Source organism: Macrobrachium rosenbergii, chromosome 56 (assembly GCF_040412425.1).
Source record: "Macrobrachium rosenbergii isolate ZJJX-2024 chromosome 56, ASM4041242v1, whole genome shotgun sequence".
NCBI lineage: Eukaryota > Metazoa > Arthropoda > Malacostraca > Decapoda > Palaemonidae > Macrobrachium > Macrobrachium rosenbergii.
The window spans coordinates 15,076,802-15,086,992 of NC_089796.1; positions in this window are offsets into that span (position 1 = coordinate 15,076,802).

The following is a 10,191-nucleotide window of genomic DNA, read 5'->3' on the forward strand; positions in this document are numbered from 1 at the left end:
CTTTTTCTTTGCATGCACCCTACAGGACAAACTCATGATAGGCCCCACTTGTAATTTTTTTAGAAAACATTCTGGGGTGTAGTTTGTATGACGACAAGCCTATACACTTGTATATCCCTTCAAAACGTTAAACATTTTATGACAGGCGACTCGGAAAAGCTATGAAAGTAGTCTAAAGATATGAATACGCACTTCATTCTGACAGTGTATATGTGTGTATGTCTACATTTGCCTGTCTATAAATTCTATAAATTCTGATTTGTGTAGGTAAAAACGCGTATTCTGTTTACATTCCTTCAGAATAGGACAGCGCTTGGTATTTAAATGATGTCATTTTAATTTAGCTAAACTTATAAAATTTTACCTCCTGGGGGGTGTTATTTCCGTCAGTGCAACCTCATGGTGCACTGTAGACATTACTTAAGGTTCTTTGCAGTGTCCCTTCGGCCTTATAAATGCAACCACTTTCATTCCTTTATTTTGCCTCCTTCATATTCCTCTTTTCTTCCCATCTTACTTCCACCCTCCAACAATTGATCTTATAGTGCAATCCGTGAGGTTTTCTCCTTCTGTTACAACTTTCAAACCTTTTAATTTCATTTTCAGCGCTGAATGCCCTCGTAGGTCCCAGCGCTTTGTCTTTAGCCTAAATTCTGTATTCTGGTCTATTCTATAAAAGTTTAGAGCTATTTGTATCTGAATGTGAGAGCCATAGATTATTCAAATTTGAGACCAACAGATTATTCAGACCTATAAGCCACGTATTTTGTGTATCAGGAGAATCAGAGTATTAAATCTGTGAGCCACAACTTATTGAAATTTGAAAAGAACATATTTAACTTTACGTATGAGTCGCAAATTATTGAAATCTATGAACCAAAGATTATTAAAATCTGGGAACCACATATTCAGTTTTTTGGATACAAATGATTAAGGTTTGAGAGCCACAGTTTATTCAGGTTTATGAGCCACTGAGTATTGAAATCTCAGAGCCACAAATTATTCAAATCGGAGAGCCATTTATAATGAAAATCTGTGAGCTACCAATTATTGAAATTTGAGAGCCATAGATTATTCAAAATTGAGAGCCGCAGATTATTGAAATTTATGAGCATCAGACTACTGGAAATTGCGAGCCTCTTAGTATAGCAGTAATGTGGTGTACAGAACACTCACCAACGAGAGAACAAGTACTCGCGTACATTCCTTTCCATTTACCTGATTGCACATTTTGGTAAATAAAGGGACTTCTGGTGTCTGTTGAGGTTATGAGGGAGAGAAAGGGAGTTCGTTAAGTGACGTTTCTGATAACCGTCAAAGACTGTTAGATCCTCGGAAAGATTATATCTCTCGAGGTATTCATTAATTGGCCAGGAGGAATATGGGGACATTCCCCAAACTGGAAGGAAATTGGAGTGGAGAGAGAGAGAGAGAGATTTTACATGCCATTCATTTATAGACACTTCCATTGATACGTACGTATTATAAAGTTTATTATGTATGTATATATATATATAATATATATATATATATATATATATATATATATATATATATATATATATTATATATATATTATATATATATATATATATATGTGTATGTGTGTGTGTGTGTGTGTGTGTGTAAAAAAGGGCAGAAGGGGTATGCAAACAAATGTCTAAGCTAGTCTTTTTGGCTGAGTTAATTGTCACATGCATTCATTTTCCTCCTGCTGCCACCCATCAGTCAATGTCACATTATTTTTGAGGTACTGAATTCAGAATGAAACCCTGTTCAGTAGAATTTCCGCATCGTTAGCCATTTCATACACCTGCACAGAAGGCCCACCATCAGCAGTGTCAAACCCCCTGCACACCCTGTGCCATTCAGCCGTTTCTGTCACTCATGCTTACAGTTCTTTCCCACACTTTCTCCCGTAGGGGTTAGTGCCGTCAGTGCACCTCATGCAGTGCACTGTAGGGCATTACTTAAGGCCTTTGTAGCGGTCCCTCTGTCCCCCCAGCTGCAACCTTCATTACTTTACTGTACTCTGTCCATATTCTCTTTCTTCCGTCCTACTTTTCACCCTCTCCTAACAACCGATTCATAGTGCAGCTGCGAGGTTTTTCTCCTGTCACACCTTTCAAGCCTTTCTACTGGCAGTTTCCGTTTCAGCGCCGAATGACCTCATAAGTCCCAGCGCTTGGCCCTTGGACCTAAATTTTATATTCTAATACCTCTTTCACCCCGTCTGTCCAAACCTCTGTGTCTTTCCTCCTTCTTCCCCTTTAGATTATACACTCTTCACCAGTCTCTCTCCTTTCATTCTCCCCAGGTGACTGAACCATTTCCAACTACCTGACCTTCATCCTTTTCGCCCCTTGCTTAACCTTTTTTACCATTTCTGTGTATCATCACATTTCTTTCCATAACAGTTCTTCTTGCGCCGCCTATACTGTGCAAACAGTTCATCTCAATAGCCTCAATCTTTTCCTTTCATTCACATTCAACATCCAGATACACTCTTGTACCTTTCTTTGTGTGGTTTGCCTCTTTTCTCGTATTACCAGTATTTGTTGTAATGACTTCCACATTCTTATAAGATTCAACCATTTCCAAATTTCCAGCATCACTAAACCAAATGAGCACTGTATCAACAATTATCAACAAGTCCACACTCCAGTCACAGCTCATTTTCCTATCTGCAATGTTGCACTTACATCCGCTGTTCTTCCTCCGACCTTTTGCATCATACCACCCATAAAGATATTGAACAGCCACGAAGACATAAAACTCCCTTTTCTTTCACCTACCTTTATACCAAACTAGTCACTCTCCCCTACTTCGTAAGTTAAAATGATTCGCTTCCACCAAATAAAAACTTTAACAGCCCGTAATTATTTATCTGCTTTACCGTGCATTCTCAGCATCCTACGCATTGGCTGCCACTGTTCCTAGTCTAAACCACAACTTTCAACTTTCTTCCTCCGTCAGTCTATCTGTCATGAGCTTTAATTTTGCAATCAAAATTCTACTATATATAATTCTTTATATATATAATTATATACATGTATATATATTATATATATATATATATATATATATATATATATATATATATATATATATATATGTATATGTGTGTGTGTTAGTCCATGTATCCATGTATGTGTGTGTGTATATATATATATATATATATATATATATATATATATATATATATATATATATATATATATATATATATATATATATATATTATATATATATGAACTTTAATACTTACACAATTGTTCTATGCATTAATATAATTCAACAGAGCCTCATTTAAAGTGGTGGTGTCTGGATATCAGACGATGAGGACTATCAGTCCTAGAAAGCTTGCAACTTTTCCTGAATACACATCTCCGCTAGATACCATCCAGTTTTTACATGAGATTGTGTTGTTAATATTATATATGCATATAGATATATATTATATGTATACATGTGTGTATGTGAATTCCATGTATGTGTATGCATGCATGCCGGCAGGCATACAAGCTTTCCACCACCATGCCCACCTCTCCGTTCAGCGTGAGTCCTCCAACGCTCCCGGAGGAGGAATGTTTGGGGGATCGATTTATTACTGTAATACTTTTAATCCCTTTGTCTGGTGGCCTTAATGAGATGTCGAATCGGTAAGTCTTGAGCATGATATTAATGATGGGGCCTGTAATAAGCTGATCACACAAGAGGGGCGCTGGTGGATGGGGGCCGATGGGCGTGATGGGAGTGTGGGTGTTAGCGGTTGTGAGGACGGGCCCAGGGGGTGGGAGAGGAGGAATGGACGGGGAAGGGTGGGGGAGGGGAAGGAAAGATAAATTGCGGAAGGTTTCAGTGGCTTCTTGCCGTTCATCTTTTATCGGGTTGATGTTGTTGGCATCGGTGGTGATTTCTTCTTCTTCTTCTTCTTCTTCTTCTTCTTCTTCTTCTTCTTCTTCTTCTTCTTTGCGAAAGCGTAGTCTGTTGATCGTAGTGATAAGGTAGTGGCTTTGGTTTGCAAATGTTTTGGAAAGTTTCCGTTGTGGTGTTTATTGTATATAATTATACAGATACAATCTTTGAAGACTTTCCACGAATGTCGACTTAGGTATAATCTCAGTGTTCCTTTGGGAAGTATGTTCGTTGCTGTAGTGGTAGTATGAACTGTGGTTGTAGGAATTCATAATGGGGAAGGAAGCAACTTGAATTAATGTAGGAATTGGTTTTCCATTGCTTGAGTTCCCTTGCTGTTTATTTTCTGCTCTCTTAGGGAAGTAGAGTAAAAATTAAGGCCTCAATGTAGATAAATCAGAATTGATTATTATTATTATTATTATTATTATTATTATTATTATTATTATTATTATTATTATTATTATTATTATGCGCTTAGAAGTAAGGGATGTAATAACACTTTTAAGTGCTGTACAGCATTACCTAAGTTTATTGTACTGGAAAGCTGTTTATGTGTGTAACATATTATTAATTATATATATTATATATATATATATATATATATATATATATATATATATATGTATATATATATATGTATATATATATGTCTATACAAAACATACATACATATATATATATATTATATTATATTATATTATATATTGCTAGTGACATGTTCTCCTTTGGCTTGGAGTTCCAACTTCGTTCAAGTCATGAAGATAACACTGGAACGCTGCCTTATCCTCCCAGTGAGCTGTGGATAACGCAATTGCAATTGATTGCTCTGTCTGAATGGTACCATACTCAGGCCTCATGGGACCGATTTTACTCCCGGACTACCGCTTACAAGTCTACCCAGTTGCAAATGAGTACCAGCTTCTGCTAGGGTAATGAAGAAATGCGCAAGGCTATCAACCTCTTTCCATTTTCCCAGAGAGATTTGTTGAAAAAACTAGAATTCTTTAACCTTATATATGCATTTGTGATAGTCAGACCGAGCTGTTAACTTCTCGATTTTTTTACATTTTTTTGGATACGCTTGTCACTACAAAGCTTAAGATCCCAAGGAAGAAACTGATGCCCGTGACAAGATTCGAACCCGCATCCGATATTTCGGAATGAGTTAACCTTTACCACTTAGTCATAAAAAGTATATATATATATGTGTGTGTATATATATAGGTATATATATACATTTATATGTATATATATATTTATATATACATTATACATATATACATTTATATATATATGTATATATATAAAGTAATTATTTTTAGGTAGTCATTGCAAGATATATTTCAGTAATGAACTTCCACTGCTGCCTATTGTGACTTCACAACTTGAATTAGTGCCATGATGTGCCTCTACCCAGTACTAGAGGTGCTTAATTCTCCATTAGAGTACTTGTCTTGTCAGTCGTATTGTGATTATAATTAATCAATTTCATCATGTTTTGCATTTTTTGTTTAAGATTCTGTAAACGTGGGGTTCACTGCCTGTGGAATAGCTGTGCATACCCTCACAAGCACAATAAATATATGAATACGCGTTGTATATTGCATAGTATAATACTTGAAAGTTGTAGAACGGTTTTCCTGGCAGCATTGTTGGTGTTACTGCTCATAAATGTTTGAGGCAGTATTGCTACTTTTAACTCCTTACATTTCTCGGTATAATGTGGTTCGACTTCACAATAATGTTGTAGGTCCCAAGCTGCTAGGTAATCTAATTGGTTTAGCGACGTAAAATAAGTCTAATCTTTTCCGGGCCAGCTCCTTATATTTCGTTAATCAGCTCAGTGGTCTGGTTAAACTAAGATATACTTAACTTTTTTAACTCCTGTAAATCGTTTACTGCTGTTTACATACATTTGTTTACTTTGTTGGTTTGTTTATCTTTATATGATTACTTAATTTTTATCCATACATATCCATTTTTTGCTATGTTTCTCTTTTGCTACAAAGAAGGGGCTTAATCTGCAGTTATAGAAATGAATACTTCCTTGCATCCTACAAGAGCGGAAAGGGTGATTGCTCTCGAATTCATGCATAAAAACAGGCCAGTTAGGGAAATATTCCTGCCACAAAGGGATCCACAACTTCCTCAAGACTTTTCTCTGCCTTTTGACACGGCACATTAATATCCCAACCCACTAGCACTTGGGGAGCATTGGCCAGGTAAGCTTACTACCACATTGTGGCTGTCAGTTGTGAGTTGATTGACCCGATGAGCCATCTGTATAGGTATATGAATCGGCCGAAATTGGGAAAGTTTCCCCAAGGATTCATCCTGGTTTCAACATTTAAAGGATGAAAATGCGGGCAACTGGCTTGCAGCCACCCGCTGTTTCGTAAAATGCTTTGTAGGTTTGTATATACAGTCCAGTTTTTTAGTGGCAAGTAGCTGGCAAATTTTTTATTTTTTCGAGTTCTCTACATCGACAGTGATTTTATTATTTACTTCCTTTTTCAACTAAGTACAAAGTGTGGCTCTCTCACCATACATCCTAGATGGTGAGAGAGACAGATTTGATACTTTCCTGCAACAAGAATTCAATGATAAAATCACCGTCGATGCAGATAACACAAAAAATTTAAAAAATGCTTATTCGACACTTTGTCAAAGATGGACGAATATATATATATATAATATATATATATATATATATATATATATATATATGTATATATATTATATCTGTATATATATATATTATATATATATATATATATATATATATATATAGTCATAATGTAATTCATATAAAAATGCCGACATGATCCATTTTTCATCAAGTCAGGAGAGAGTGATAGTGATATATAAGAATTTTTCAACCCGTCCCTTAGCGCAGGGCTGCATTAATTGATATAAGCATTTTCGTGTTCTTTACCCCTTCTGTATTTCTCATGCTTCTTATTTCCAGGTGTAACTACTTCAAACAAAATAACAATGAAAATAAATCACGCAATATAATAATATAGAAACAACAAAATAACAACAGCAGAAACCCTTCGCGAGTGAAATCATTTGCTATTTAGTTTCTGCCTTCATACCGACGCTTACTAATATCGCATCCTGGTGCTGTAACGATGCCACTGCGCATTATTTTAGGATATTTCTGTCAAATAATTTGATACTTTTACTCAGTCCGAAGGACTCCGAGAGTAGGACAACGGCTGTTACACCATGCTTTTTAATTTGGTCATTCTTGACATTCCAGCTAAAACAAGACTTAACTGTCCGACCTCGGACCATTTAGCAGGCAAATATCTACATTGTATTCAGATCTCACTCTCTCTCTCTCTCTCTCTCTCTCTCGAAAAACACTGCAAATTGACCCAACGCTCTACTGATGCATGGAATGCCGTTTTAAGCTATAGTTATGCTGTACGACACGATGTCCCGCATATGCAGTCATATGTATGGAATGCGAAGTGAAATGAAGAAGCTTTGTGTCTTAATAGAACGTCTTCGTCCGTAACAATCGCTTTTATGGTGCGAATGGAACCTTTATTTGTTTTTTTTTTCCCTACAAGGTTTCTGTTAGAAATTTGGCGTTTCGTGGGAGCGATCGCAACCTGTAAACAACATTTATCGGACGGAAATCGTGGGAGAGAACGCACCCTGTAAACAGCATTCGTCGGTCTGGGAGGAGCGAGCGAGCGAGCGAGCGGTTTTGCGAGTAAGCTGGTGAGGCGGGCCGTCGCCCTGGTTTGCGACTTGCTTCATTAGTCACTTCATCATCCACCTGCTTGAGATTAATCCGACGAAGAATAATCTCGAGATCAGCTTCATCACCGCTAATCAGGATGCTGATGCCAGCAATGAATCTTACGTGTTATTTAAGGAGATTATTTATCATGCGATTTATCAGTGTTGAAAGGCGCCAGGCAGAGAAAGCGAACGGGTTCAGGAGGAAAGATGAAAGAATGATATGAAGGGAGTTATATCCATTTACTTTAAATAGATTGCAATCGCACCCAAGTCTTGATCAATCTTGAATTTGTAAGATGGAGTGATTAAGAAGGTTGTAATCACACTCAGGTCTTGATCAATCTTGAATTTGTAAGATGAAGTGATTAAGAAGAATTGTCGGGTGCTAAAATCTTCTTCATCGTATATGGTGCAATCCTTTGTTATCCCTAATGCAAATTTCAAATTTTTAGGAGCCCGTCTTCCAATTAAAAGTTACCTGGTGATATCAAAAACGAAAATAACTTTATTATGATAATTAATTAATTATGATAATATTAGAATTATGATAATAAATTATTATGATAATAAATTGATTATGATAATATTAAAATTATTCCAAAAAAATATTTTGAAACTATGATCAATAAAAAAATATGCAGTCAACATTAATAATAAGGCTAAAGATATTAATAGCAACCCAAAAATTATTATTAAGATACGTACGCATGCGTCTTAAAAGCTGTTCGACACTTCTTCAGAGAGAAAATCTTCAAGAAGTAGTGGCACGCTCTTGTTGATATTTCGCTGTGAGTCGTCAACTGAGTTTTGACAATTCTATGGAACAGAGGGCTCTCAAATTTGTTGCAACATGGAGCGATAGGTTATACTTGATTGATAGGTAGGCAATTACTTGAAGATCTTTGCAGCGTTCCTTGGCCCCTGGCTGCAACCCCTTTCATTCGTTTTACTTTGCCTGTTCATATCTTTTCTTTTCATCTCACTTTCCACCCTCTAACAATTAATTCATAAAAATCAAGTGAGGTTTTCCTGTTGTTGTCCTTTCAAACCTTTCATTCTTAATTTTCCTTTCAGTGCAGAACGACCTCTTAGGTCCCAGCACTTGGCCTTTGTCCTAAATCCTGTATTCTATTCTCTTGATTGACAGGTAACATAAAATACTTTAAAAAGCCAATAGTTTCAGTTAGGGACTTATTCAATCTTTATATTACTTGCACACACTGTAAAACCTATGCTAGAAAAGATTATGTTATGAAACTCTGGAAGAGAGGTAAAACTTAAACAATATTTGGTTTGTTAAGAAAATTGTTGGCACATGTAATATTGATCATGAGTTTCACTTTTTCAGTCATTAAGAGCACCGGTTAATTTACTGCTCACTTCTAGAATTATTTTGAGATATTGAACATGTACACCAGGCAATTATGCATCTCTTGATGCTTTGGAATCTTCATTACCTCTGTCAATGTTTTGAGTTTTCGCGTTAGTTCCTTTAATGTAACTTCTAGCTAAAAAATTTCTGTGTCAGTAATATCTTCATTAAATCATATTTTTCGACAAACATTTGAAGGCACTTGAAAAGATGTTTGTGGATCTTGTCATTAGGTATAGGAATCCTTTATTTAGTTCCTGTATTTTCTGAAAACTACAGCAGATGATGTTACTCTTTCTTCTAGGACCTGATAAGCACCGATTTCTTTTCAGTGTGGACTTGTTGTTTGCAAAGTTCATATTTTAGGCAAATTCACATACTTAAAGCTATCGAAGATAGTCTCTGTCCTAACTTGTTTTAAAACAAACTGATTTATGCGGTATTCGTCGGTAAAGCTGTACACAGTGAAATGTGGAGTGAACTATCCGTAGGGTTGTATTCATTAAGCTTTTTCTTTTCGAAAGACCTGGAAAAGGCTTCGATACCAACGGTAATACAAGCGTGTGCGAAGACACACACACACACACACACACACACATCATCATCATATATATATATATATATATATATATATATATATATATACAGGTATATATATATATGCAATTACTCAATGCAAGATTGAAATTTATAATTCTCTGGTTACAATGTATAATTTTTCTTTATATTTTATTCCGATCGAAGGCGGCGGTCAGTTAAAGATTGCTTAGTAGTATATGCCAAGTAATACTGCTTGAAGCCTCTTAAAGCATAAAGTATAGCTTTCTCAGATCGATGAGGGTATCAGTGGTTCAAGGTATTTTTTTTATGAAACACTACCAAAGAGTCCACGTGGTTTGTTTCGAGAATTTATACTGCATTATATGAACGTTTCCTTTAAAAGTTAGTATTCTTTCAGACATTTTCTATGTAAATGCTTGCTCATTTTCAATAACAATAAAATAACACCAGACTCTTACTCCCTCTAATACAGTGGAAACTACAGCGTAATCAGTATCTCATCATTTACCACACTTCGTGTCCTCTCCTGTAGAATTCATCTGGGTAGTAACTTGTAATCTGGAAATATTTTAATATAT